Source organism: Canis lupus, chromosome 30 (genome assembly GCF_011100685.1).
Source record: "Canis lupus familiaris isolate Mischka breed German Shepherd chromosome 30, alternate assembly UU_Cfam_GSD_1.0, whole genome shotgun sequence".
In the NCBI taxonomy this organism is placed as follows: Eukaryota; Metazoa; Chordata; class Mammalia; order Carnivora; family Canidae; genus Canis; species Canis lupus.
The window spans coordinates 5,589,577-5,611,217 of record NC_049251.1 but is presented as its reverse complement, the minus strand read 5'-3'; the positions used below and the strand labels follow the sequence as shown (position 1 = coordinate 5,611,217).

At 38.5% G+C, this 21,641-nt stretch overlaps 1 protein-coding gene and 1 pseudogene across 1 annotated transcript in view; one reads left to right on the top strand and one right to left on the bottom strand.

The window, feature by feature from the left end:
- LOC111093264 (translation initiation factor IF-2-like) overlaps positions 1–21,641 on the top strand; it is a 185,743-nt gene that overhangs the window by 83,165 nt on the left and 80,937 nt on the right. The window lies entirely within an intron of this gene.
- Positions 12,923–19,216, bottom strand: LOC100687592 (annotated as a pseudogene).

The window sequence follows — 21,641 nt, the reverse complement described above, 5'->3', positions numbered from 1 at the left end:
ACTACAGTAGTTTAAATTGACAAAAAGTTGTGTATTTTAAAACTAATCCTTCTAAATTTATTGCATCATTGCTATTACAACAGCAAGAAAGAACTAAAAAGGAAAGTTCACCAAGGATTTCACTTCAGCAAAAACCCTGTATTTTTCCAAATTTTCTTCTTTTCTTTTTTTTTTTTTTTGCCGGCTAACCATCTTTTATAGTGATCATAGAATAGATATACTGTGGTGTTTTGCCTTTTCACTTAATATTTTTTATGAACATTTCTCAGGTTGCTACATATTCCCTATAATTATAATTTTAATCTCTACATAAAAGTCTATTGAGTTGATATTTATAATCCATTTCATCATACCCCTCTTTCCATACTGTTTATATTTTTGCATACCCATCTTTTCTCCAAGGCCAGGAAGAGTACTTGCATTAACTTTATAGAGCCACCATAACAAAATACTGCTACAGATAGAGTGATTTAAACAACAGAAATTTATTTTCTCACAATTCTGGAGACTGTGAGTCCTGAGCAAAGTGTTGGCAGGGTTGTTTCTCCTGAGGTCTAGTTCCTTGGCTTAGGTGGCTGTGTTCTGTCTGTGTCCTCACATGGTCTTCCCTCTGTGTGTGTGTCTATGTCCTAATCTCCCCTTCTAAAACAACATCAGTCATATAGGACTAGGGCCCACCCTAATGACCTCATTTAAAGTTAATTACCACTGTAAAGACCCTATCTTCAGATAAAGTTACATTCTGAGGTATTAGGTATTTAGATGTCAACATACGAATATTGGGGAGGGGGAACACAAGTCAATCTATGTGAGATACTCAGCAAATCTTTAACTGTGACTGAATTTATGAACATTTGAATTGTTTTCCCTTCCTCTAATAACAGCCCTTGAATATACATGTATAGTCTTTATATTTTTCAGGTATAACCAGAATGTCAAAGTATACATTTATATTTTTACCAATTTTGAATGTCTATTCATTAGAATATTAGTCAACTGCTTTTTATTTTACAAATGAGGAAAATAAAGGCAGGAGAGATTAAATGTCTTGTTGAGATTAAAAAATATCTGCCAGATGTGAGACCTCATCTCTTACCATTATAAGCCTGGGAAAGTATAAGAAGAAGGCATTTCCCTGATTGTAATACAGGGCTGGTATTAGGGACTAGCAGTTATTCAGGGGGTCTCACCTGTTAGTGACATAATTTTGGTTTTCAATGAGGTCATTTCAGAACTCACCATACTTAATCACTGCTTTATTTCAAATCTGCTTCTCTAGCTTTAATTTAAAAAGTTTGAGGTAAGGAAGTGATCATTAAATGGAGGATTCCTAAAAAGGATAACCAGAACCTCTGCAAGCAAGCTTGCATAAAAATGCTACACTAAAATCTAGTGTAATTTTATACTCCCTTCTCAGTCCTTCTGTGTTCTTTCTGCCCTGTACTGGGAACACCTCTAAACTTGCTGATTGGCCTTTGATCATTACAGAGGAGTCTTTCATGCATTGAGATGTTAGGATGTCTTTTACTTAATAGAAGTAATATTATACTACAATACTTATACTATGAATGACTAACGTTTAGCTCTATATAATTCATCATTCTTCATTTGTTTAGCAGACATTCTTCTGAGTACCTAAGTAGATAATGGTATGTCTCAAAGACAACTTGAGTACTCGGTTTCATAAGGTACTAACTACATCGTGATAAATGTTATGGTGGAGGCAGCTAAAAATTGCTTTCGAGTTCAGATGGGGAGCAACTGTATGAGTTAGGGAAGCTTCAAAGGGAAGGTGCCTTTTGGATTGAGTCTTAAAGGAAGGGAGTAAATTACATATAATAGGAAAGGATATTCTAAGAGGAGGGAATGATAGATTCAAAGGCACACTATGCTCAGTGAGTGGTGAAAGTTCACTGTACTTTCTCTCTAAAGCAACACGTCCCAATGTGTCGTACATGAACAGTTGGTTGTGTAATTAATAGTTTTAGGAGGTAACATTTTTTATTTTAAAAATTAATTTTAAATAATGATGGTTAAATATTTGGTAGTAAAGCTACAAGTAGTACATTAAAACTTAGAAACATTGCTTTGCATGAAAATAAATGTATTGGAGTAAAAATAGTACTTGGTTTAAAGAAAAATATTAAGTAGATAGTTGTTCTGGGGGAAGGTGAATGTAGCAAACATTGTGAAGGTAGAATGTGAGTAATTAAAGTTTGGGGATTAGTGCTCTAAGAGCATATATGGCATGACAGGAAAGGAACCTTGCTGTCCCTTTCCCACCATCCTGAGCATAAGCACTGCATACTTGTGCTCAAGATGTCAGGTTTCATCTTGAGGCACCCCAAGAAGCATGAGAAACTTTTAGGTAGAAAGTGACATGGTCATTGTATTTGAGAAAGATAATTCTGGAGCAGTGAAGGATGGATGGGAGGAAGAAGCCTCCAGTGCTGTCCATACTGTGCATTATGATCAGACATCTCAGGGGAGATATTTTACTTTAGGTTTCCATTTGGCGAGGAAGCTCAGGTTTTTATCAAGCATTTTTTTTCCCACTGGAAGTTGTATATTGGAGTTTTTTTCCCCCCTTTATATTATTTTTGGTTTGGTTTATTTTCTTTAAAGATTTTATCTTTTATTTATTCATGAGAGACACACAGAGAGAGGCAGAGACATAGGCAGAGGGAGAAGCAGGCTCCCTGCTTCATCAGGGAAGCCTGATGTGGGACTTGATCTCGGAACTCCAGGATCACTCCCTGGGCCAAAGGCAGATGCTCAACCGCTGAGCCACCCAGGTGTCCCTTTGGTTAGGTTTACAAAAGTAATATTAAATCTTCTTGGTGAACAATGTCTTACCACACCTGTAATGAGAGAGTTTTTGTCTCTAACTCCTCCACTTTTACTTCTGTAGCCATTGCTTGCAATCTAGAGATAGTTTGGTCTCTCCTTATTCTTTCAAATTGTTTTCACTGGGGCTAATTCTTCCCCTAAATGGAAATGTGGCAATCTCATGACATTTTCTGGTTACTTTCAGTCCCAAAACGATGTTCCAGTTCAGTAATCCAAGGATCTAGTACCATGTCATAATAAAAACTCTGTGCCTGGTGTGGAGTGGAGGTTTCTTCCCTCTGGGAGCTGAGGCCTGCTGTGGGTGGAAAGACTGCACTGGGAGTGGGCTTGTTGACTTCTCTCTTTCCACAGGGAGCACACCTGTCTCTCCTTTCCACCAGGCTGGCTACAAATGAGAGGAGGTAAGATAGGAAAGGGGACTTTAAAGTCCTTACTTGACTGGTTCTGTTGTGTACCGGCACCGTGTCCCTTAGGGCCTGCTTGGAGTGTAGACCTAATGCTTTCTCTTGTGGAAGTTGTTGGAAATTGCCAAAGCACTCTTGTGGCATACCTGGAAATTCTAGTTCTGACCTGGACAATTGCATGCATGTCTAATCCAGTCATTCATTTGCATCTCCCTTAGCCACTAAGACTTTTGTCATCTTGCCAGGTTCTCTTGGCCAATCACTTGGCCTTCTAGTTGGCCAGGACTGGCTATATGATTTGTAGAACATAGTGAACTGAGTTCACGCTGTGTAGAACTCTGAGAATGAGGGCCTTTTCTCAAAAATTAAGAATTTCAAGTCAGTGATAGCAGAATATGTCCATGAAGCTGGCCTTGCAGGTGGCTCTCATGAATGCGACCTAAGTCAATACTGTGCAGGCAGACACACTCACATATTCTTTGTCTGAACAGGCTCTGGAACACAGGCCAGCTCCCACTTGTTTCCTTTGCTGTCAAAGCAGTTAGCTAACCTCTCTCATGCCCTTAGATATCCTAGATGACAGTCTTACAGTGGTCTCTAGTATTCCCTATGCATGTGAGGACACCTAGGGAGATCTAATGGGCTCCCGAAAACCCTTTTCTTATATTAATTTTGTATCATTGCTAAAATAAATTGCCACAAACTTTGCTTTTATTATTTATTGTACAGTTCTGGAGGTCAGAAGTCTGACATGGCTCTCAACAGGTAAAATCAAGGTTTTGGCAAGGCTGCTTTCTTCTGGAGGCTCTAGGAAAGAAGGAATTTCTTTCCTTGGCTTTTCCAGCTTCTAAAGGCAACCTGCATTCCTAGGCTCATGGCTCCTTCTTTCTTCCTGAAAGCCAGAAGTGTAGAATCTTCAGATCTCTCTCTGATTCTCTGACCTTTGCTTCTGTGATCATATTGTCTGCTCTCTTTCTGACCTTCCTGCCACCCTCTTACAAAGTCCCTGATAATAACCTCTGGTTCATCCAAGTAACTCAAGGATAATATCGCCATTTCAAGATCCTTAAACACATCTGCAAAGACCAGTTGTCATGTGAAGTAACATCCCCACAGAGGATGGGGACATGGACATGTTTGGAGGGGGACATCATTCAGCCTACCTCACTTATCTTGAGGCAAAGGGAGAAGCAGCCCTCCCATCCTTCCCTTTGAATTCATATCTCATTAGGCTAGGGAGGGATCTATATGCCACTGTGGGTATAGACAGCACAGCCCTCTGAAGAAATCTTTCCTCCAATCTTGGCTCTACATTAATTCTAAAGTAGGTGAGGAGTTTAAGAATCATATAAGAAGTTCTGTAAATAAACTATTTATATTCAAGTCCTTATCTCAGAGCCTGTTTCAAATTCATCTTTTGTCTTATGCTTTCCTGATTATACTTTTTTTTTTTTTTTTGCTTTCCTGATTATACTGTTAAAGTATTCCAGTACCAATTAGTGTATAAGGACTTTTATAAGGACTTTGGTCCTTATAAAATAGCATTTAAGTAGGAAAACAGTAATAAATCATTTCATTTTTTGAGTTAAATGATTCATTTCCCTTGATGAAAAGTTAATTTTGAAAATTCTGGGAAGTGATTTCTTCTGTGCTCTGTTTTGAGTCCCGATACCTTGCATTTTCCACACTTACATAATTTAGAGTAAAATCTTCAAATGTTATTTCAAAGACAAGGTTTTAATTTTTTTTTTTTTTTTTTTAGTTTTCAAAATGGGATACTGGAATGGATAGCTGTGTATGATCTGTTTGACTTTCTGTTCCACAGCCTGACAGCTCCAAGATTAAACTCTGTGCCAGGCTGCAGGAGCCCTCCCCTCACTGATTATAGGAATCTAACTCGTGGAGAATCTACCCAGCCCCTCTTCCTATTTTCTCTGACTCCGTACTCCTAGTACTAGTTACCTGAGGTAGTACATCGTCCCATGACCAGTTCCTATTTTATTCCTCAGTTTCAGGGTCTGGAATTCTGTCACAAGCCTACCTGGAAATACAGTACTGACTCATCCTGCAAGTAGACTCTCTTTTTATTGGAACTTGATGCGCACATCTCTGACCCTAAATTCTTCCTCAAAGCTGGGCCCCTCCAGTGCTTCCACAATTTTCCAAGGTCCTGCCTGCCCAAGTCCCCATGTCTCTATGGTCTGCCTGCTTACTGGAATGTGCCATATTACCATTTGTTTGGTGTCCTTGCTTCTAATCACCTGCCTTTCCCCGCTCCTTTGTCTCTATACCAGCTCTCTAGATCTCAAATGCTTTTGGCACAACCGTCCTCCATTTTGCTGCCAAAATAGAATCTTAATAGCTGCCCCTTCCAGAAGTTGTATTTTGTCCCTGTTTCAGTAGCTTCTCCTTATGTGGAATATTCTGCTATGAATGGCATGCTTGGTATAATAATATTAATGTATAAATTGGGGTATTTTTGATGAAAGTTGAAAAATGAGATTTTATAATTAGGATATATTTTGAAAATTCTACGCACGGGGTATAGTTTGGTGATACTTAAACACATGAAGCACTTTCGGGAGCTATTTCACAAATAACAGTGTTCTCAATGTCTGAGTTATGCTACAGTTCAGAAAGAGAGGGTGCTCATCTTCAAATTCAATCTTTTTCTTCCAATAGTCATTGATTTTTGTTTGGGTTCTTGTAATTTTAATAGACTTCTTTCCCATAAAAATGTAAATAAACAAAGATAAAGGTGAATGCTTTCTTAAGCAGATTTTAGTTTTGAACAAAACATCTGTGAGAGGTCAAATTTAAGATAATTTCAGGATTCTAAACAGGTTTTATAACCTCTATTGGCAAGAGATCTGTATTTGCAGAATCCATAAAGCTTTTAAGGTATAGTTGATATTGAAACAATAATGACCCTGGAACAGGATATTTCCTGGAGATTAATGACCAGCTGGGAGGGGTTGATGGCCTGAGGTGTAGTTGAGGGCCATTAACCTCAGACAGTCATTAAAGCCCAGGAAATGTCCTATGTCTAGGTCGTTATTGTTATTATAAATTGAAAATGGAAAAAAGAAACAGGCATACAGATGATCTGAAGGGCGCCTCCATTTCCAATGGTTTGAACAGGGAGAGTTCTGGGAGAATTTATTCCCCCATTCATTAGCCAACCAATCTCTCTGAATCCTCTGTCACATTGCCCTTCAAGTGATGGGTCTTTGTGCTGGAAATCCCTGAATTCCCCAGACACCTGGGTAGAGAGAACAGTTCCCTTGTTGTAGCTCCTTTTGCTCAGAGTGACTGGATTAAACAAATAGTAATGGTGAATAGCTTTGCTACTTGCTCTTAATTGTACCCTGCATTACCATCAACTTGCTTCCCATGGGATAAGCTGTTTTCTTATCTATTTAGCTGCAGTAAACTTTGCAGAGCTAAATTTTAAGCCCTTGAATATGTTGTCTGTGCTTATTTCCCAGATTGTTGGGGGTGAAAGTGCATGTTATTTGCTTTGCAGTTGTGCTGTCTTTAGTCAAGCTACATATGGCATCCCAGTTCAATACCTTATTCAATTTCCAAAAAGTACTATAGATATTTTGAATTCCCAACTAAGAAGCAATGGTTAGTTTTGAATGCGTTAAGTTTCAGCTTTTATACTAATCCTGTAGTAGCAAATTCACCTTCCTCTTTTTTTTTTTTTTCAAACAAAATATTCAAAATGGAGAAGTTACCACTTTAGGGTTTCCACTTAGGCTTCATAACACAGAGTTGGATATGATATTAGGCTAGAATATTCTGAAACAACTTGCCAAATTTATTTTATTCATTGGGTATAAGAAATTTCATGTGAGATTTACAAAAAAAAAAAAAAAAAAAAAAGAGCAGTATGACCTGAGGATCATTAGGCTACCATTTCTTTCAGTCAGTATTACATCTGAGGTATGCATTGGATCAACTCAAAATCGTCACAGATGACTGTAAAAGAAAAAAAAGAAAGAAAGAAAGAAAGAGAGGAAGGAAGAAAGAAAGAAGGAGGACAAGAAAGAAAAACTCAAACTATTTCCCTTGATAACATTGATCAAGAACATTAGCTTTATAGAAGAATAGCATTTAACTGTATAGTACTAGGCTGCCAGTATTATTATGAATTTGTAAATATAATATATGGTCCATCCTCAAAAGGCTCCTCTTTTACCTGTAGTGGTGCCTAAAATTCCTGTTACTCATAACTTTGATCTAAGATATTGAAAGTCCCAGTAAAACTACAAATGCTAAGTTTTCAACCATTGATATTTACCCTAATTTTAAGTTATTAAATGTTCCAGACCATAGTTAGCATGTGGATTCAACATAATCAAAAGGTAAGATTAATAAATAATAAAGGGAAGTAACATAAAAGTATTCTTTTTTCAAATCCCTATCAGTGCAATCTATGAAATTCCTTTTCATGGCAGTATCTTCAGAGTAATTCACACTCCCTTTGATGTTCCTTACAGTCTTCCTATTCCACTGTTCCTTCTCATTTTAACACGTTTTTATCAAACATGGTTCTTGTGCTAGTCTGTGCTCTGTTGCTTTCTAGAATCTCTTTATGTTGACATTTCTGGTGAGGTGGGCTGATTTTCATGTGGACTGCAGGATTTGTTGTTGCCTTATGGTGGCACAACTCATGAAATAAATGTTACCCTATAGAGTTGTAGTATTACTCTGGTGAAGTGTGGAAGAACTCTATTTCCACCAGCTACAACTGTTCTGTTTTTGTCATTGTTGTTGTTTGTTTGTTTTTAGCAATAATCTGATTTTGAGTTTTTATTTTCATAGTATACCTGTTGATTTCCTACTTTATTTTAATTTAATAATTCTTCTTCCCACCCCTTTGACTTTCTATATTACCCCATCTAGTGGAATTTGGTGCAAGTTATTATGGAAATAGGTTGGGAGATATTACAAATGATGTTGTCCATGGTGACCTATAAAATCACCCCCTGGCCCTCTACTGAACTAGGCACTTTGAATCTCCCTTTGGGATGAATTCTCTGCGTATTTCACACTGCTGAAAAGTTCCAGGGCCCTCTCTCTGAAGGTTCTGTAACTACATTTTTACACCATCAGTCATTGCTTATTGATGAAGGCCCTGCAGTCATCCTGGGTAGTCTACACAGAAGCATACTGCCATATCTGAATTCTTGCATCACAAGGGTAGACTAGAGACCCTTTGAGGACTCTGACTTCCCATTATTTTTTCAAGTATTTTTAATGTGCTTCTGTAAGGGATACTAAAAAGCATAAGTGTCTTGAGTACACAACCACAATGTAATCTAGGGAAGGGGAGAGAAAATGAGACAACATCAAATAATGACAATCTGGCTGTCTTCATTCTGTTTTTTAAAAGATTTTATTTATTTATTCATGAGATACAGAGAGAGAGAAAGAGACAGAGAGAGAGAGAGAGAGAGAGACAGAGACAGAGACATAGGCAGAGGGAGAGGCAGGCTCCACGCAGGAAGCCTGATGTGGGACTTGATCTCGGGATTCTAGGATCACGCTCTGGGCCGAAGGCAGGAGCTCAACCACTGAGCCACCCAGGCATCCCACTGTCTTCATTCTAAAAGAAGATGAAATCATGAGAAGTTGTAACTATATTTGTTGAAGGGTTTCAACTTATTTGGGTATAATCTTCCAATTTACTGCTCTTCTTCACTGTATTATGATGTAATTATGTATTATAGTACATCATTATAGGTAATTAATAATATATTGACTAAGTTGCAGAAGGTTTCAGTCACTTTTAATTATTAGAATAGTCTTGTGTTATTTCAAAAATTCAAAGCTCTTTTTTCCCCTTCATTCTCCACAGAATTGACTTCTCCTTACTCTAGCTCCTGGCCAGGAGTTTTTCTATCATGCTTAGGCAAGGTAGAAGGAAAGGAACATGCATAAATCCTTCCTATTTAACTGCCTGTGGTAAGGTTGAGTTCAATGACTGGTTAGTTGTCCTCGTGTTTGGTTCAAGGTAATCATTACTGCCTTTTGTGGGCAGGCATGTAGTTATTGGTCCTCTCATATGTAGGTTCTTTGGAGGATTTCCAAAGACTTTCCCTTCTTAATGCATAGTTTCTGATGTGAGAAATCTGACTTTACACTTTCCCCTACCTTAACCTCTCCCAAAAGTTCACCCTAAAATTGAGGACCCCTTTTCTGGTGGTCAGTCGTCATTGTCGTTGTCGTCTTCTTTCTTCTTTCTTCTTCTTCCTTCTTCTTCTTCTTCTTCTTCTTCTTCTTCTTCTTCTTCTTCTTCCTTCTCCTTCTCCTTCTCCTTCTTCTTCTTCTTTCTTCTTTCTTCTTCTTTCGATTTATTTATTTATTTACTCATGAGAGACAGACTGAGAGAGAGAAGCAGAGACATAGGCAGAGGGAGAAGCAGGCTCCTTGCAAGGAGCCTGACGTGGGACTCTATCTCAGATCCTAGGATCACGACATAAACCGAAGGCAGGCGCCCAACTGTGGAGACACCCAGGTGTCCCATGGTGGTCAGCCTTCTTGATGAAGTCTGGAAAGACAGCTAGAGTTCAATGACTTTTCTCCTGTATATTGACCCTTTGGAAAATCATCTGTCTATGACATGTCATATAATGGGGCAGATAGCTTCATGGTTGCATTTTCTCCCACCATCTTCTCCAATTCTCTTTCTATGGTTCAAGTAGCCCAGGTGTGCTGGCCAAACAGACTGCCAACTCAAAAAGAAACTGCCCAACTTCCCTTCATGTGGATACCTCCTGTTTTTAACATGGGTTGATTTTGAACCCACTTGCCTTGGTTTTAGGTAACAAAATGATCTACTTTCCTTCTCCCTCATAGAATAGTGTCTCTTTAAAAGGCTACTTTCCTCATTACCCTCTGGGATCTCTTTTTACATTGCCCAGGGAGAGATGGTAATGCTTGGTATAGTTAAGGCTCATTCTAAACAGAAGTCTGTCAGTAAGCCCTGTAGGGATATTCTACATATTAGAATATGGGAGTCTTAGCATATTTTAGTCTTCAGCTTAGATGCAGTTCTAGGGAACCTAGAAAATTCCCACTTCATATTCTACCTCAGTCCAGAGGAAAAAGAAAAGGGGATGAATATTAAATAAAATAACTATTGCTGTTCCTATCCTAAAAAAATGAAATCAGAGTCAGATAGCCAAAGATTGAAACTAATATGAACCAGTTGGAGAAATTTGCTGGCCCAGAAGGGGTGCAGCTTGCCAGATATCCTATAAAGAGTCCAGAGGGATGAGATTCCTTTCAAGGACAGCTGGTGCAATATTAACAGTTAACAGAGAAAACAAAAGTCACATTCTGCTCCTGTTGGCTCTGAGAAACTGATCTCCCTCCTGGAAAAAGTAGAACTGAAAATATGAAAATAGAATTAAGTTTCAAGGGAGTAGGGGGAACAGGGAATACTGATGTGCTTTGAGTTCAGGTCTTCAGGCTGTGATACATTACACTCCAGGATGCCAGAACCATCAAATGTGATTTCTGATTACCTTTCAATTACCACTAAGAGTGTTTGGTTTTTTTCTGTTGTTGTTTTGTTGTTGTTGTTTCACTTTTTTTCTTAAAAGTACAAGAGTTTACAGAGAAAATGCCTCCCCCCAAAACAAAGTCAAATGGAGAAAAAAAAGAAGGGAAAAGGATTTTCAAAACTATAGCCTAGTAATTTTGATGTCATTGTAAGCATAATTTTTGACTGGACTAGTTGGTGGATGGTTTATGAATGGTTATCAAAGAAAGTGTGATCACTGAAAGCAACATGAGTTCGAGAAGAACATTAGCTGGACTAATCAGATCTCTTTTCCCTTTTTTTTAGGCTAGTAATTCATAGTAAAGCTGAAATATAATGTGTTCTAAATTCCATCCTACATTCTCTCATTGCAGTCTCAAAGATTTGATGGGGAAATGTGGACAGATTGTTGTTTGCATAGGTGGACTCATAACTGTTTGAGAAAAAGCTCATTCACTTAACAAATAATTTTGAATCCTTGTTGTATTCTAGGCAATGTGTGTAGCCCTGGAGGATAAGAGATAAGGATAAGAGACTGGAGAATTGATACTCATTAAGTGTCTGCTGTGTGTACTTACTCTACTTGCCTCACACGTGGGATCTCTTTTACTTGTCTGGGAGGTGGACATCATTATCTCTTTTATAAGTAAGGAAACCAGAGTTCACACTTGTCCAAGGTCACGTGTAGCCGAGATTCAAACTTTGATCTGCTTCATGGTAAAGCCATTATCTTCCCATGACATGATTTTCATTGCTCCAGGAGAATAAACGTAGTTACCAAGAGGCAAGTCAACATAGTAAATTCAGCATCAGATGCTGAGTCACTATAAAGAGGAACTCTCCATCACCTGGGGCTCTGAGGCCTCTGAACTCTGTGCCTGCCCCACCCACTCTTACCACAGGTTTTCGAGGAAAGAATGTCAGAGATGACAGGACGTGATAGCTGTGAGTGGTTGGGAAAGGGGTAAAGATAGGACAAGGAATTGGTCTCAGAGCTCTCACTATCTTAATTTGTTTGGTCACTTCTGATAAAAAAAAATTAAAAATAAAGTTTTTCAAAGATACCCTAAAGCTGAAAACCTGAGTCTTTTTTTTTTTTTTTGGCTAACTCCTTCTGGAATCACCTTTCTAATGGTGACATTGCTGGGACAATGCTGGGCTTTCCCAGAGTGGGTCTCTTTCTGGGCTCTGGCTCTCAGTAAGGCAGGCCCCTGCTGCTTTTCCTCCCTGGTGGAGAGGATAGTATGTATTAAGCTGAAAAGTTACTTTCTAGTTGTGAGGAAGGAGTTAGACTGCTGCTTCAGAACTATGAAATTATTTTCAGTGTTTTACAAATGGTCACTACATCAAAAGCAACAAAAAAGGTAATTACAAAGTGTGTACATCATAAACATACTTTTTTTTTTTTTATAAACATACTTTTTAAAAAAGATTTATTTATTTGAGAGAAGGAGAGACAGTAAGGAGGAAGGGGCAGAGAGAGAGAGAGAGAGAGAGAGAGAGAATCTCAAGCAGACTCAGCTGAGAACAGAGCCCTGTTGTCCTCAGGCTTAATCTCATGACCCTGAGATCATGACTGTGAGATCATGACCTGGGTTGAAATCAAGAGTTGGATGCTTAGCTGACTGACTGAGCCACCCAGGTGCCCTCATTACATTATACTTTTAAAAACACTTCACATTAGGGGCGCCTGGATGGCTCGGTTGGTTGAGCATCTGTCTTTGGCTCGGGTCATGATCCCAGGGTCCTGAGATCAAGCCCTGCATCAGGCTCCCTGTGGGGAGCCTGCTTCTCCCTCTCCCTCTGCCTGCTGCTTCTCCTGAGTGTGCTCTCTTGCTCTGTGAAGTAAATAAATAAATAAAAATCTTAAAATAAAATAAAGACACTTCACATTGCCTTGAATATGACCTCAACCCCAAACCCAACTGCAATCTCTGGGGAGAGGCAGAGACTGGTGAAAAAGACACAGGGGTTGGGGTGGGAAAAGCAGCAAGAGGAGAAAGCAGACCTTCAGTTAAATCAGCCCTCAATTTCAAGGGCAGCTTTGGGCAGGCTGGCCTCAGGCTGGAGCCGGTGTCAGGGGCAAGAGCAGCTGTGGATGGGACTGGGTGCTCTACATATCATTCAGGTCAGGCGGAAGCTGACCTGGCATCCTTTGTGTACAGAAGTGCTCCTCTTTGGTGGATTTCAGCTTATCTTCCAAATCATCAATTATCTTCTCTAGCTTAGCTACCAATCTCTCTGTGAACTCAGCATGGGTCTCTGCTTGAGTTTCTCAGTAAGAATCTATCTCTCCTTCATATCTGTCTTCCTTTTCTTCTGCAGCATTCAGACATTTTAGGTTCTCGTCCATCCGTCTGCTCATCCATCCCCTGGCAATGGGAGTCGGCCAGCTCAACTGGTTCCTCTGTGCATGCCAGGTCCCCCTGACTAATCACCAACTTCTGAGCCACCCCTCATACTTCCCAATCTTTCCCAATCTGCTTCTTCTGCAGTGTGCTCAGCTTGTTTGAGTTGGATTTCCTGGAGTTCCGTCTTTTCTTCATCTCTTAAGGCTCAGTTTTCAGTAACCTTCATATCTTTCCTCCTCTCATCAGTAGCTTTCTCAGCTTCCTCCAGCTTTTGCAGGGCATGGCCCAGCTCCTCTTCAATTAATTGGATCCTATGGTTCAAGGAGGCCACCTCCGGCTCAGCCTGCTCCCAGGCCTGCCTTTCCCTCTCCATCTCCTGTTGCAGGTGCTTGGCCCCCTCCTCTGCAGCATGGGCTGCAGAACCTGCATCTTGTACTTCAATGCCTCGATGGTGGTGATCCAGGCATGGTGCCCTCCCAGCCCTTGCCAGTGCTCGGCTTCCTGCCTCCTCTGCTCAGAGCTGCAGCTGCCTCCTCTGCTCAGAGCTAATGCTGTTTTTGCTTATATGAGACAGAAAGCTACTTGAAACTAGCTTACCGAAAAATCGGAATTTACTGGCCCACTGATGGCTCTAGAGAACTACATTGGGGTAGTGCTGAGTTCAGGGACTTAATAGCATCATCCAGACTCAGAATCTGTCCATCTCTCAGCTTGGATGTCCTCTGGATTGATATAATTCAGGCAGACCTTTCCTCTTGGTGACAAAATGACCACGCAGAGATTCAGTCTTTTCCAGTCATTGTAGTACAGTCTCTCTAAGGTGTCTCACTGGGTGGACACAGCCATGTGCCCATTCCTGAAACAGTCATTCTGCCTAGGAATGTAGAATGTGGGAATGGCCGTATTTCCCTTGTTCATCCACTTTTGGAGGGATAGAGACAGACTCACATAAACCAAGAGGGAACATATTGTTAGCCCAAAGGAAAATTAAGGTTCTCCTACAAAAAAATTAGATGTCTATTATAGTTTTAATTTTGCTCAAGGTATTTTCTGATATAAAAAGAAAGTATTATGTTGTCAAATTTAGGTTTTCCTATAATTTCTTATCCAAGTTTAAAGCTTAAAAAGGTCACAGAATCAATAAGATTAACTTTTCATTTTCTTCAGTTTTTTTATAGTTTATATTTTTTACTTATCTTTTAAATAAACTAGAATTAAATAGACTTAAAAGCTCAATAAATTACTAAATATTTCAATAATATTTATTGCTGAAACTGATTTATCACATTTATAATATATAAATTTTAATGGACACTACTTTCTACTTTTAAGTCATTTATTGACCTTTTTCTGTCTATTCTTTTTTTTTAAGATTTTATTTTTAAGTAATCTCTACACCCAGCACAAAGCTTGAACTTACAACCCCAAGATTAAGAGTTGCATGCTCTACCAACTGAGCCAACCAGGTGCCCCTTTTCTGTCTTGTCTTCTGCCAGCACTATAGCATTTTAGTTTGTAGCTATGTAATAAGCTTTGATATTTGGTGGGACAAATAAATGGCAGGTAGCTTAAATGAGAGGGGATTGAAAGATCTGGAGTCAAGAGTTTTACGTACCACAGTAGAGCCTGTTTTTTACCAGAAGAGGCTGCCTGTGCGTGTGGGCACTCCTGGAGCTGAGGTTAAGGAGTAATTGAAAGGAAGGAGAGAGTAAAAAAGCGAGGACATAGGGCCATGGAATCCAAGCATCACTACTGTTTTAAAATATGGCAATGCCTGTGCATTACAAAAGATGTGGTCTTCTCTAATTGGAGCTCAAGACAAATTATTATGTAGACTGTTTCTTTTTAGCACATTTTAATTTTTATATATTTTTTGGTTCTCATTTGCTTTTGACATCTCCAAGTTAGGCTGTTGATGCCAAAGAATGACACCAGTTAGACATCAGCACTTTATGAGCTTGCTGCTTCCAGGACTATTTATTTGCCAGGCAGAGAAGGTGGTACCTAATACTGAGAAATGACTTCTCACAGTCACACTGAAGCTAGTCATGAGGGCTGCTAGAGACTTTCAGTGAACAAAGGAGCCCCCTGCCCTCCTAATAACATCTCCTAAGCAGTGTACTTTTTATCTCCCTTAAGGCTTATTCTGTCTCTACTATTTTTCAGAAGGGAATCTTAGAAGGAGTATCATGTCTCTGCTTAGCTATCAAATATTTATTAAACTGTTAATATTTTTTGTGCGTTGTGCTTGGGAATTTTAATATAAATAAAATATTATCTCCCCTTTTGAGGAGTTCATTGTCAGGTCCAATAGTTCTTAGTTCCTTGTATTTGCTTTCCCAAAGTTTAGGCTCCCACTCTGAGGACCTAAGGCACTTGGCATTGCCCCAAGTGGTCCATTTAGAGGTCAGAATAAATTGCCTTCCATATTTAAACAGATTCTATAACCTTTAGGGTTTCTACTTATGCCACTTTGTGGCAGGAATGCTCCCCTTCCACCACCCCTCCTTCTCTTATCCTGGGCCTGACTTTGTTTTTAAGCATGCAGTATTAGAGCCTTTTTTGATTATTTTTCATGATAGAATACTTTGCTTAGTGTTTCAAATTCAGTGCTCCCTTTTGCTAATGTTGATGTGACAAGGTTTTCTTAGCCTGGACATTTTAAATCTAGATTCTTCAAATCCTGAGCTTTACCTTACATAGCTCTGTTGATGAGTTCTTGGAGTTTGGGGTACTTATGATTACATTTTGCTCCATTCCTATGAAATTCTGTTGTTAACAGGGGACATTCTGGTGAGTCAGATGAACCTGTGTCAAAACCATTTCACTCTCAAGAAGGCACAGTGGCTCTGGGTGCTTCTCAGTGGCCAGGGATATGCTTCCTTCTTCATTGATCCTGTTAAGTGACAAGATCCTGTCTTTTGGGGTGAAAAATATCCATGTGATTATATGCTCTGATTTATCATTCAGTGATCATATTATGTCGCCTCTTGCATTCTGTCATCTGGGCCCCACTGAGCTGTGAGGCTATTACCCTTCTCAGGAAGGCACTGACTTACTCATCAAGGGGGACTACTTCCTCTCCATACTGCTCTGTCTCCCTGGAAGCCTTCCAACAGGACATTAGCATTTACAAATTAATTTGCACTACCTTGGCCAGAATGTAATTCTAATTCCAATTTCTTTTCCTGCAGGCCTTCTACAATATTCCAGCTATTCCTGTTGGGAGTTTCCCTTTCTTCTTCTCCAATAGTTCCTCTTCAGTTTTATTTATTTGCTGATATTTTGACAAAAATCTACCTTTTACCAAGCTTATGTATCCTTCAAAGCCCTGTTTATTTTCCAGCTCTTCCAAGAAGCCTACCTGAATATTTAGACTGACTTCAAAGTCATAATCAATTATATAATACTAATTTGGCTTAATCATTGAAAACCTTGCATCATAGGGTAGCAGTTAAGGTCATAAATTTTAGAGACAGTTCTTTTTTTTTTTAAGATTTTATTTATTCATGAGAGAGAGAGAGAGGCAGAGACACAGGCAGAGGGAGAAGCAGGTTCCATTCAGGGAGCCCAACATGGGACTCAATCCCGGGTCTCCCAGGATCGCACCCTGGACCCAAGGTGGCGCTAAACCGCTGAGCCACCCAGGCTGCCCTAGAGACAGTTCTTTTCTCTGTTTTTGAGCTGCTTGAATTTGCGTAAATTATTACCACTTCTAGTCTTCAATTTCTTTATTGGCAAAACAGGGTTAAGGATGACCTTTCTTGGTATCACTAGAGTCCATCTAGTGTTCTGTACATTGTAGATGCTCAAGAAGTTAGGAGGAAGTGCTTGCAGCTTCTATTTGCCAATGATAGGTTTACTTTAGGAAGTATTTCCTGGCTGCTCTAGAACAAAGTTTTTTTTATCAGTGATGATTAAGAGTGGTCTATAGGCAAAAACCTTATTGAACTCTTAGATTAAGGATTATAGACTAATGGATCATGATCTCAAAATTTCTGAATTAATATAATGATATTAGTTCAAATAATCTCATTGGAGCTCAATACAGGGTAATAACAATTGTCATATACTTCCTTGACAGATGTCAAAAGAGTGAATAGCACATGGACCAAAGAGTGTGGCCGCATATAAATTATATCACTTACTAAAACATTCAGAGTGGCTGGCTTTTCTCATGATTTTGAAGTGAATTTAAGCAGATTTTCAGGAAGTTTTCTTAATGTACTGGTTTCTCTTAGATTTTCCTAGATATTTTATTGGTTATGTTTAAAAATAGAGATTTAAATGAGGATTGATTTAGTAGCAGGGGTCCTTTTCAGAGAACTTGTTTTAATTTTGTTTCAGGAGTTACTGGCTGGCCCTAATTTGGCTTATTGCATAGATCAAAAGCATTTCATTTCATGCCCTCATGTTCGCCCTCTTATGAAGCCTCTCTACTTATCTCGTAATTTCTAGTTTTTCTGTCACAAGTGAACTGTGGGATCTTAGTTCCTTACTTTCTAAACAAAGGGATGAATTAGATGAATATAGGTTTTATGTATACTTTTTATAATAAATGGTACATATAATTTTATGCCATTTTCATGATTACCACAATCAAAATTTGTAGTACAACATTCAAATTTTCTGCAACATTCAAATTTTCTTAGCCATTGCTTTTATAAATGGCTTACTGGTATACTGCTCCTCTTGCTTTTAATCTCATCCTTTTTAGGACTTAGAGTGTAAGCTTGTTGAGAGTTCAAGGTTTTGTTTGCATTTTCATTTCTTTTTTGGTTAAATTAATACATATGAAATATTACATATATAACATATAAACTCAATACATAATATATTACATATATGCAATGCATAATCCAATTATGAGAATAATTATATTTAATAATATATGTAAATTATACTTTATAACTTCTTAATTGAATTATATATTAAATATAGTATATATTAAATATATGTAATTTAATCCTTAATTGAATTGTATATTGAAAGTCAGCTGGAAGATTTTGTCAAATAGATGTTTTAGCTTAAAGGTCAGTGTTCATGACACATAGAATCATTGTTCCAACCTCTACTAATTTAAAGAACTTTGAATAATTTTGAGTGATTCAGCAGCTTCTATTGCCTCTAATTGCATTGCTAGTGTGAAACAAATTTCTGTAAACGGAACACAATTTAAAAAATCAATGCTATATTATGTGTGTATGTGTACTCCTTTGAAGATTTTTTAAGCCAAAGGTTGGAATCCAAATTTAAGTTAAAAATTCAACCCTATTAGTTCCAACAGTAAAAATGACACAACAGAAGTGGTTGGATGGATGTTTACCTTCAGATGTTACCAGTTTGCACATGTGCAGGCAATAATGACTCTTGGCACTTCACAACTTATTCTGCTGCCTAGAATTTGTCAGATATTTCTTTAGACATGAATTCTGTGGATCTCAATTTTAGAAATGTTACAATAGAAGAATTATATCTTGGGAACAAGAAAGCATGGTATATAACTGTCAATCAAGTATAATTTACTTTCCCTTGCTGCCCTGCTCCCAAAGGCATGTTAGTATTATTTAATTCGTTTACTGTAACTATGGTTTCTAAAAGATTTAAAGGTTTGAAAGCCACAAATAGTGATTATGCTGGGTGTGACCCAAATAAAATCCACTAGATTGTCTGGAAAGCTTGGTGAGAGTTTTGGTATCCTCTCATTCTTCAGGGGAGCCTTTCTGTTATGTTATCAGAAGCTTTCCCTTTGCTTCAGGAAGCCCATTGGCCTGCCCGGAGAGAGAAATTCAGTTGGTAGGGTACTTTATAGATGTCTCTCGATCCTCCTGGACAGAGGAGAAAGCCCAACACCTGACACTTGGAGAGGTTAAGTCTTTGAATGAAAAATTGCCATGAATTTGAATGAAGATAAGAGAGAAGGGGACAGTGAAAGATGTTCCAGTGGTGAGGGATCATCGGTGTTGGCAGCTGCCCATCCCTCTTATCTCACCTAATGGCGGGTGCCTGCCAATGTTTATTTGTCCATTGCCATTCACCAGCTGCTCCTCTGCCATGTTGTTTTCCTTCCCAGATGGCAACACGATGTTCCACGATAAAACTGACACAAAAAACAATGCAAAATTTGTCTAAGAGAGGTTCAGCAAGCATGAGAAAAACATCTGATATCTCTCAGAGCCCGCCAAGTTCGCAGCTTACAGTGCCAGAGTAATTATGGGATGATTTGAACAGAGGCAATGCATGGGGAAGCCACTACCAAATGTAGCAGGTAGGTTTCCAGAAGAGGCAAAACATTCAGCTCTCTCGTTCCTCTGGCACCCTGACAGAATCAATGAGCGCTGCCTGTGGCTCCCAGAAGCCTCGTACATTATGGAATCTGTGCTTTACCCCATGCTGCCTAATTAATGGCCCACTATTTTAAAAACTCTTTTATTCAATTAGACTCTGCTTTCAATAAGATAAACAGTCTTGCTATCAAAATCCTAGGAAACCAACATTTATAGGCTGCCTTCTCGCCAAAGCATCTGCTTTTCTGTTGCCCTTGGTCTTTTATTCTGTCCAGTTTTCATTTGGCTGTTTGATTCTGTAAAAATTGACTGCTATTTTGGGGAATAATATGAAACAAGAGAGTTTCTCTGCCATCCTATTACTCTGAGGGCTATTTCCCCCTTAGCCTCTACACAAGAACACAAACTAAAGAGAATCATTTTATTATTGCAGATTACAAAGAGCCACAGATGTTATTTAAAATGCGGCATTGACTGGATTTCATATTCATCACTATTACTCAAAGTACTGCCTTTTTTATGGGTTACCATTACGACATTTTTTGTCAGATCAGATTTTTAGATGAAACACTAAAGAGTTCTTTCTTCTTTAATATGACCACATGCCTCTTCATTTGACTCAGAATTGTCTCCTAGGGATAATTGCATTCATGTCTGTTTGGCTAGATTTTTTTTTATAGTTAATATAGTTTATTTGACCTACTTTAGAGACAATACTGAGGAAAATAATTTTAAAAATTATATCTAGCATTCAAAGAATCTGCCCCAAACTGGCTGAACTGTGGAATTGTTGGTTTTAAAATATTGTTAGTGAAAACAAAGAATAGAAAATGCCCAGTAGTCTTTGGTGAAAAATATTATTTTAGTGAATTAATTACTTATCTTCTGACTTATGAGTGGTATAACATATTGGTACAATTTAAAAACAGATTTTGCATTTATTTGGTCTGGGGAGGAAGTTTTTATTGTAGGTAGAATCAGGAAAACCAGTTCAAGAAATGTTGACACATTCCCACATAAAGAGAAAGGCTGGGATCCCTGGGTGGCGCAGCGGTTTGGCGCCTGCCTTGGGCCCAGGGCGCGATCCTGGAGACCTGGGATCGAGTCCCACGTCGGGCTCCCAGTGCATGGAGCCTGCTTCTCCCTCTGCCTGTGTCTCTGCCTCTCTCTCTCTCTCTCTGTGACTATCATAAATAAAAAATAAAAAAAAAAAAAAAAAAAAAAAAAAAAAAGAGAAAGGCTGTTGAAAAGGCTCAAGATTTCTTGAGTAAGACCTGAGTTTGGGTGTTATCTGGGCCATTAACATTAGCTGAGTCACTTAACCTCTTATAATCTCCATTTCCTTTTATAGAAAATGAAAATATGAGTAATAGTTGCCAACTACAAATGTTGCGAGGGTCAGATCAATTTACAGATGCAAGAATTTTATAAGTTGTAAAGCATAGTGCAGCTATTAGGTGGTTTCAATGACATGTTTCTCTGTTTAGCTGTATCCTCATAAAGTTTTCCCTCTTCTTAGACAATAACTTTCCTTCAATAAAAGGTTTATTTTTCTTTAGTTTTATAATTTGTTCTTGCAGCTTCAGAAATCCTGGAGGATAGTGCAGTGTAGATTTTATGATGGTTGTGAATATTTGACCTTCTAAGGGTGGAGGAAAGATCTGAATATATTAACTTTTGAGGCCATGCTCTAATTCGGTTTTGTAGGAAACAATGTCATTTGACATTTCAACCTTTTTGCAGGACAAATTGTTGGGCATTTTCCAAGACAGCAAGAGCTGAACTTGAACTTTTTCTTCCACTTGACCATATATATACAGGTAGAATTAATATAATGTCCATATTCTAGTTCATATTCATGTTGGATCAAAATGATTCCAAGGAACAGAGCAAGGTCAGATTGAGAACTCTCAATATTGAGAGAGAGGTTGATTTTACTAATTGATGCCTGTTGGAATTCATGTTCATCCAGAATACAGCAGGAGTTCTCAATCCTGGCTTAAAATCACCTGTATAACATTTGTTGCTGTTTGGTTTTAATTCTTTATGGCTACTGTGGCTTACTTAATTATCTATGATGAAGCAAGGAAATTAACACTGATAGCCAGCAGAACCCATGTCCAAACATTTTGACTTAAATGGTTCTGTGTGACTTTTCATTATCAAAAACTTTTAAGCTCTCCAGGAGAATCTT